This window comes from Rhincodon typus, unplaced genomic scaffold (assembly GCF_021869965.1).
Source record: "Rhincodon typus isolate 14 unplaced genomic scaffold, sRhiTyp1.1 hic_rhity00005370, whole genome shotgun sequence".
NCBI classification, from domain to species: domain Eukaryota; kingdom Metazoa; phylum Chordata; class Chondrichthyes; order Orectolobiformes; family Rhincodontidae; genus Rhincodon; species Rhincodon typus.
Genome location: NW_025971008.1, coordinates 2,322 through 9,725, shown reverse-complemented (window position 1 = coordinate 9,725; position 7,404 = coordinate 2,322). Strand labels below are relative to the sequence as shown.

General features: G+C 46.6%; 1 non-coding gene across 1 annotated transcript; it reads left to right on the top strand.

Annotated features, from left to right (window-relative positions):
• The first annotated feature begins 4,931 nt into the window (after window positions 1-4,931).
• Window positions 4,932-5,004, top strand: trnak-cuu. Its single transcript has one exon. It is a non-coding gene; the product is annotated as a tRNA-Lys (tRNA).
• The last annotated feature ends 2,400 nt before the right edge of the window (window positions 5,005-7,404 follow it).

Here is a 7,404-nt window from a genome sequence, read left to right as displayed (position 1 = left end):
TGTCCCCACTGACTTCATCTGCGGGAAGTGCACCCAACTCCAGCTCCTCGGAAACCGTGTTAGGGAACTGGAGCTGGAGCTGGATGAACCTCGGATCATTCGGGAGGCTGAGAGGGTAATTGAGAGGAGTTACGGGGAGGTAGTCACACCTCAGGTACAGGAAAAAAGCAGATGGGTTACAGTCAGGGGACGGAAAGGGAACAGGCAGACAGTGCAGGGATCCCCTGTGGCCATTCCCCTCAAAAACAAGTATACCGTTTTGGATACTGTTGGGGGGGACGACTTACCAGGGGTAAGCCATGGGGTACAGGTCTCTGGCACAGAGTCTGTCCCTGTTGCTCAGAAGGGAAGGGGGGAGAGGAGGAGAGCATTAGTCATTGGGGACTCCATAGTTAGGGGGACAGATAGGAGATTCTGTGGGAACGAGAGAGACTCGCGGTTGGTGTGTTGCCTCCGAGGTGCCAGGGTCCATGATGTCTCGGATCATGTTTTCGGGATCCTTAAGGGGGAGGGGGAGCAGCCCCAAGTCGTGGTCCACATAGGCACCAACGACATAGGTCGGAAAAGGGATGGGGACAGAAGGCAGAAATTCAAGGAGCTATGGTGGAAGCTTAGAGCTAGAACAAACAGAGTTGTTATCTCTGGTTTGTTACCCATGGCACGTGCTAGCGAGGCGAGGAATGGGGAGAGAGAGCAGTTGAACACGTGGCTACAGGGATGGTGCAGGAGGGAGGGATTCAGATACCTGGATAATTGGGGCTCATTCTGGGGTAGGTGGGACCTCTACAAACGGGATGGTCTACACCTGAACCAGAGGGGTACCAATATCCTGGGGGGGAAATTTGCTAATGCTCTTCGGGAGGGTTTAAACTAATTCAACAGGGGGATGGGAACCTGAATTGTAGCTCCAGTGTACAGGAGGTTGAGAGTAGTGAGGTCATAAATAAGGTTTCAAGGTCGCAGGAGTGTACCGGCAGGCAGGAAGGTGGTTTGAAGTGTGTCTACTTCAATGACAGGAGAATCCAGAATAACGTGGGTGAACTTGCAGCATGGGTTGGTACCTGGGACTTCGATGTTGTGGCCATTTCGGAGACATGGATAGAGCAGGGACAGGAATGGTTGTTGCAGGTTCCGGGGTTTAGATTTTTCAGTAAGATCAGGGAAGGTGGTAAAAGAGGGGGATGTGTGGCATTGTTAGTCAAGGACAGTATTATGGTGGCAGAAAGGACATTTGATGACAACTCGTCTACTGAGGTAGTATGGGCTGAGGTTAGAACCAGGAAATGAGAGGTCACCCTGTTGGGAGTTTTCTATAGGCCTCCGAAAAGTTCCAGAGATGTAGAGGAAAAGATTGCAAAGATGATTCTGGATAGGAGCGAAAGTAACAGGGTAGTTGTTATGGGGGACTTTAACTTTCCAAATATTGACTGGAAACGCTATAGTTCGAGTACTTCAGATGGGTCAGTTTTTGTCCAATGTGTGCAGGAGGGTTTCCTGACACAGTATGTAGATAGGCCAACAAGAGGCGAGGCCACATTGGATTTGGTACTGGGTAATGAACCAGGCCAGGTGTTAGATTTGGAGGTTGGTGAGCACTTTGGTGATAGTGACCACAATTCGTTTACGTTTACTTTAGGGATGGAAAGGGATCGGTATATACCGCAGGGCAAGAGTTATAGCTGGGGGAAAGGCAATTATGAGGCGATGAGGCAAGATTTAGGATGTATAGGATGGAGAAGGAAACTGCAGGGGCTGGGCACAATTGAAATGTGGAGCTTGTTCAAGGTACAGCTACTGCGTGTGCTTGAGAAGTATGTACCTGTCAGGCAGGGATGAAGTGGTCGAGCGAGGGAACTGTGCTTTACTAAAGAAGTTGAATCTCTTGTCAAGAGGAAGAAGGAGGCTTATGTAGAGATGAGGCGTGAAGGCTCAGTTAGGGCGCTTGAGAATTACAAGTTAGCCAGGAAGGACCTAAAGAGAGAGCTAAGAAGAGCCAGGAGGGGACATGAGAAGTCTTTAGCAGGTAGGATCAAGGAAAACCCTAAAGCTTTCTATAGGTATGTCAGGAATAAAAGAATGACGAGAGGAAGATTGGGGCTGGTCAAGGACAGTAGTGGGAAGTTGTGTGTGGAGTCCAAAGAGATAGGAGAGGTGCTAAATGAATATTTTTCGTCAGTATTCACGCAGGAAAAAGACAATGTAGTTGAGGAGAATACTGAGATACAGTCTATTAGACTAGACGGGATTGAGGTTCATAAGGAGGAGGTGTTAGCAATTCTGGAAGGTGTGAAAGTAGATAAGTCCCCTGGGCCGGATGGGATTTATCCTAGGATTCTCTGGGAAGCTGGAGAGGAGATTGCAGAGCCTTTGGCTTTGATCTTTATGTCGTCATTGTCTTCAGGAATAGTGCCAGAAGACTGGAGACTAGCAAATGTTGTCCCCTTGTTCAAGAAGGGGAGTAGAGACAACCTTGGTAATTATAGACCAGTGAGCCTTACTTCGGTTGTGGGTAAAGTGTTAGAAAGGATTATAAGAGATAGGATTTTTAATCATCTAGAAAGGAATAATTTGATTAGGGATAGTCAACACGGTTTTGTGAAGGGTAGGTTGTGCCTCACAAACCTTATTGAGTTCTTTGAGAAGGTGACCAAACAGGTGGATGAGGGTAAAGCGGTTGATGTGGTGTATTTGGATTTCAGTAAAGCATTTGATAAGGTTCCCCATGGTAGGCTATTGCAGAAAATACGGAGGCATGGGATTGAGGGTGATTTAGCGGTTTGGATCAGAAATTGGCTAGCTGTAAGAAGACAGAGGGTGGTGGTTGATGGGAAATGTTCATCCTGGAGTTCAGTTACTAGTGGTGTACCACAAAGATCTGTTTTGGGGCCACTGCTGTTTGTCATTTTTATAAATGACCTGGATGAGGGCGTAGAAGGATGGGTTAGTAAATTTGCGGATGACACCAAAGTTGGTGGAGTTGTGGATAGTGCAGAAGGATGTTGCAGGTTACAGAGTGACATAGATAAGCTGCAGAGCTGGGCTGAGAGGTGGCAAATGGAGTTTAATGTGGAAAAGTGTGAGGTGATTCACTTTGGAAGGAGTAACAGGAATACAGAGTACTGGGCTAATGGTAAGATTCTTGGTAGTGTGGATGAGCAGAAAGGTCTCGGTGTCCATGTGCATAGATCACTGAAAGTTGCCACCAGGTTGATAGCGTTGTTAAGAAGGCGTACAGTATGTTAGGTTTTATTGGTAGAGGGATTGAGTTTCGGAGCCATGAGGTCATGTTGCAGCTGTACAAAACTCTGGTGCGGCCGCACTTGGAGTATTGCGTTCAGTTCTGGTCACCGCATTATAGGAAGGATGTGGAAACATAGGAAAGGGTGCAGAGGAGATTTACCAGGATGTTGCCTGGTATAGAGGGAAGGTCTTATGAGGAAAGGCTGAGGGTCTTGAGGCTGTTTTCGTTAGAGAGAAGAAGGTTAAGAGGTGACTTGATAGAGACATACAAGATGATCAGAGGATTAGATAGGGTGGACAGTGGGAGTCTTTTTCCTTGGATGGTGATGGCTAGCACGAGGGGACACAGCTTTAAATTGAGGGGTGATAGATATAGGACAGATGTCAGAGGTAGGTTCTTTACTCAGAGAGTAGTAAGGGCATGGAATGCCCTGCCTGCAAATATAGTTGACTCGCCCACTTTAAGGGCATTTAAATGGTCATTGGATAAACATATGGATGATAATGGAATAGTTTAGGTTAGATGGGCTTCAGATTGGTTTCACAGGTCGGCGCAACATCGAGGGCCGAAGGGCCTGTACTGCGCTGTAATGTTCTATGTTCTCTGTTCTATGTTCTTGTGTTTTCCTGCTCATCGACGTTTCCGGTGACACAGAAGATTGTCAATCGGGATTGTACCTTCAGGAGATAGCTTCGAAACTTTGTCAGCTCCACAGTTATCCAGTCAGACCCCGGACATACAGGTTTTAATACAGTTATTATCAAAATGTACCTTCATTTAATTCATAGAAATCTATGAAGAGATTGGAATCAAATAAACCCATGAATGATTTTCTCTTTCCCTGCTCCACGCGGAGTGAGACAGGAACAAGCAGTAGGATTTGACCCCGCACTCTCCAATCCTCCGCTGCCAGCAGAAAGCGGCCACTGCAGATTCAATCAGCCGCTTCGTGTCCAACCCTGGGAGGCAAGATCCTCCAACTGGGGCCAAACCTCTCAATGCACCAAGCACAGGCTCAGGAAAACACAGGGAGATTCCATCCCGCTCCGTAAACTTCAGAGCAACGTTGACATAATCTCCAAGTGAGTGGAACTTACTCTGTGCCTCACTTGGGAAACCTCATTTGACACAACGAGTGGAAACCTATTCCTCCTGAACAGTTGTTCCCGTGCGGAAAAGGGCGAAAATCATTTTACATTTCACAACGGCTGCGGCAAATTCTTCTTAACCTTCGAATCTTTTTAGCCGAACTGTGAAAATCCAGTCCCCAGATGCGAAGCTGCAGAATTTGCTGATGTACCGAACAAACAAAGTGCTGAATGTATTGAGTCAGACTGGGCAGACAGACACGCATTTCACACAGTCTGTAACAGAAATGACTGGGTTTATTGAAGCAGATTCACCGTCTCTCAAAGTGGCTGACAGTCGCATGGGCAACTCAAGGATGAGGGCACCGACATTAAAATATGAATTTTGAATTTTAAATCCCGGAACAAGCGCTGAAAATGGATTATAATGGTCTGAAGGAGTAACAGCTGAGAAGTGGAAGATGTAGCTGATGTTATTTGTGATTGAGAGGAATGAAATGGAACCTTGTGCTTTTCCAGGTGGATCATCTTTGTCACATTGAAATGAGGTTGCAAGGGATTTGGCTCAGTGTGAAATGGGAAAAGAAGTACCAACTAATCGAGCCCGGCTAGCTCAGTCGGTAGAGCATGAGACTCTTAATCTCAGGGTCGTGGGTTCGAGCCCCACGCTGGGCGTCCTTGCATCTTGCAACTTTACTTTCTGAGGTGAAGGCCAGCTATTCAGTTCTCCAGCATCATGAGTGAAGCCAGCAGATTTGGTTGTGCCAAAATAATGGTTTCTCTTCTGCTGCTTTAATTAAGATACTGGTTTCCTGTTTCAGAGTGCAAGTTGTTTCCACTTCACTGGAAGTCCCAGAGATCAGCTTGCAGGTGCAGCCGCTTGTATAATAAATGACAAGACTTTTAAAGGGGCAAACCCAACTCCAATCCTGCACCAACAAGACTGTTCAGAGTCACAGAATGAGAATGGTCACTTCCTGGGCGGCTCCATGTCAAATGGAGCTGAAGCAGAATTACCTAATTCTGAGGATACCACGGAAAGCATCAATGTAGTCTCCCTGAACATTACCCAATTCACAAGGAAAATTATCTTCTTTTGTGACCGTGTGGGTTTATTCAACAAAATCTTCATTCTCGGTAACAGAGGAGAAAAATTGTGAGTTTTCAGTGTGTGACAGAAGTGATGTGGGTGAACCCGGAAATATGGTGCAGTCATGTGTTCTTTATCGAAGCATAATATACTTCCGCACAGGCACATTATACTTGTTGCTCAACCGAATCTCACAAGATGCGTTCAGCTTTGCGTCGATATTGGTTTTGATTGCAGGGCTATCGGCATCTGGTGCGAAACTGATATTGTAGCTGGGCATTACTGAGCAGCAAAGAAAATGGACAAGAAGGATGGGGTTCCTCGCAAGAATTTCCCGGTGCCTTTGTATCAGTTGTGTGCAGTCGCATCATTGGGGAATGTCATATGTGAGCTCTGAGGCCATGGTATGGTGATATGGCCAGGCGGTCTAAGCTGCTGGATTCAGGTTCCAATCTCTGAAAAGGTGTGCGTTTGCATCCCACTGTGGCTACCTGTTATACCGAAGATGCGTTTAACTTCTCTCTATTTTGCCCAAAGTAATCTTTGACGTGGGACAGCACAACAGCCTCCATCGGGTCAGCTTCCACGGCATGTTCCCATGGTGCAGTGGTTATCACATGCGGAATGCCCCCAGCATGATAGTGGGAACAAGCAGGCTGCGCTGCTACGCCATGTCCCAGGCAAGTTGTGTTGCTCACCCTATTCGTTGAAAGTGAATGCAGATCGTTATTTTGCCGCTGGTGTGAAACAAAATCCTGCATTGAGTCTACTTCAAGTTATTTGCCTTTTCTGGCGAAAAGGAGGGTATTGCTCTGTGAAATTTCTCCCATTTCCTTCATTTCTGTTCTGGAGAAGGGAGCTGATGAGCCACCTTCTTGATCTGCTGCAATCATTGCGGTGCAGGCACACCCACATTGTTGATCAGAAGGGAAACCTCATCTAATCGAGACTGTGATAGCTCGCGTTCACTTTTCGTGGGTCATTCTTACTCTTATTCTTTTCATTTCCTGACTTGAGCAGTTTCCGGTAAGTGGAGTTGGATTAAACCTCCAGGGTATTTGGAGGAGCAGTTTGGAAATGTCCCAGGGTATTGGCATCTGGTGGGAAATTGATATTGTAGCTCGGCATAGCCGAGCAGCTAAGAAAATGGATGAGGAGGATAGGCTTCCTCGAAGCCCTTACCGGTGCCTTCACTTTCGTCGTCTTCCGGCAGCAACATCGCAAAAATCATTTTTGAGACAATCGCTCGTATGACATGGTGTCGTGTGACCTCTGGTATTTGCTCTTGCCCAGAAGTGGAAATCTTCGCCGGAATACTGACCGGCGAAGCAGAAAGACAGGGAAAGTGAAAGGAATTATGATAATGTTGTTCGTGCCTGGACTGCCTGTGTAACAATTTCGCAATGGGATCTGCCGTTCTCGGATTCTAAATCTGCTTACCATTCGAGACGAAGGATTTTTTTTCGGAACCACTTATTTTGCATCACAGGCTTAATAACTGTAAGTATGTTGCACGGTATTATCTCGTGCGCGGCTCACTCGGCTTTGCGCATTTTACCTGCAGTCCGGTGCTGATCATGTTACACTTACACCGGAAAGTTATTCTGGTTTGAACAAGGGACCGAATCATATTCCAACGTGAATTTTTAAAGCCCAGAAATGTCGTAGAGCTCGTATTTTCTTTATCGGAATATACATTCTCACAGACACAAAGCCTTTGTTGGTCACTGAGTCTAAAAGATACGTTCAGCTTGCCATTCATTTTTGTTTTGATTGAAGGGCTGCAGGTATCTGTTGCAGCACATATCACACCCGTGAAAGTATAGGAGGAGTAGAATGGGGATCGATATAAACCAGTGACTAATCTCCCCAGAGCCCGATGTACAACAGTGAACATTCGGCCCCAGTGCCTGATGTTAGACCGTGACCACTCTCCCCCGCAGCCCAGTATAAACCAGTGAACTTTCTCCCAGAGTCCGATATAA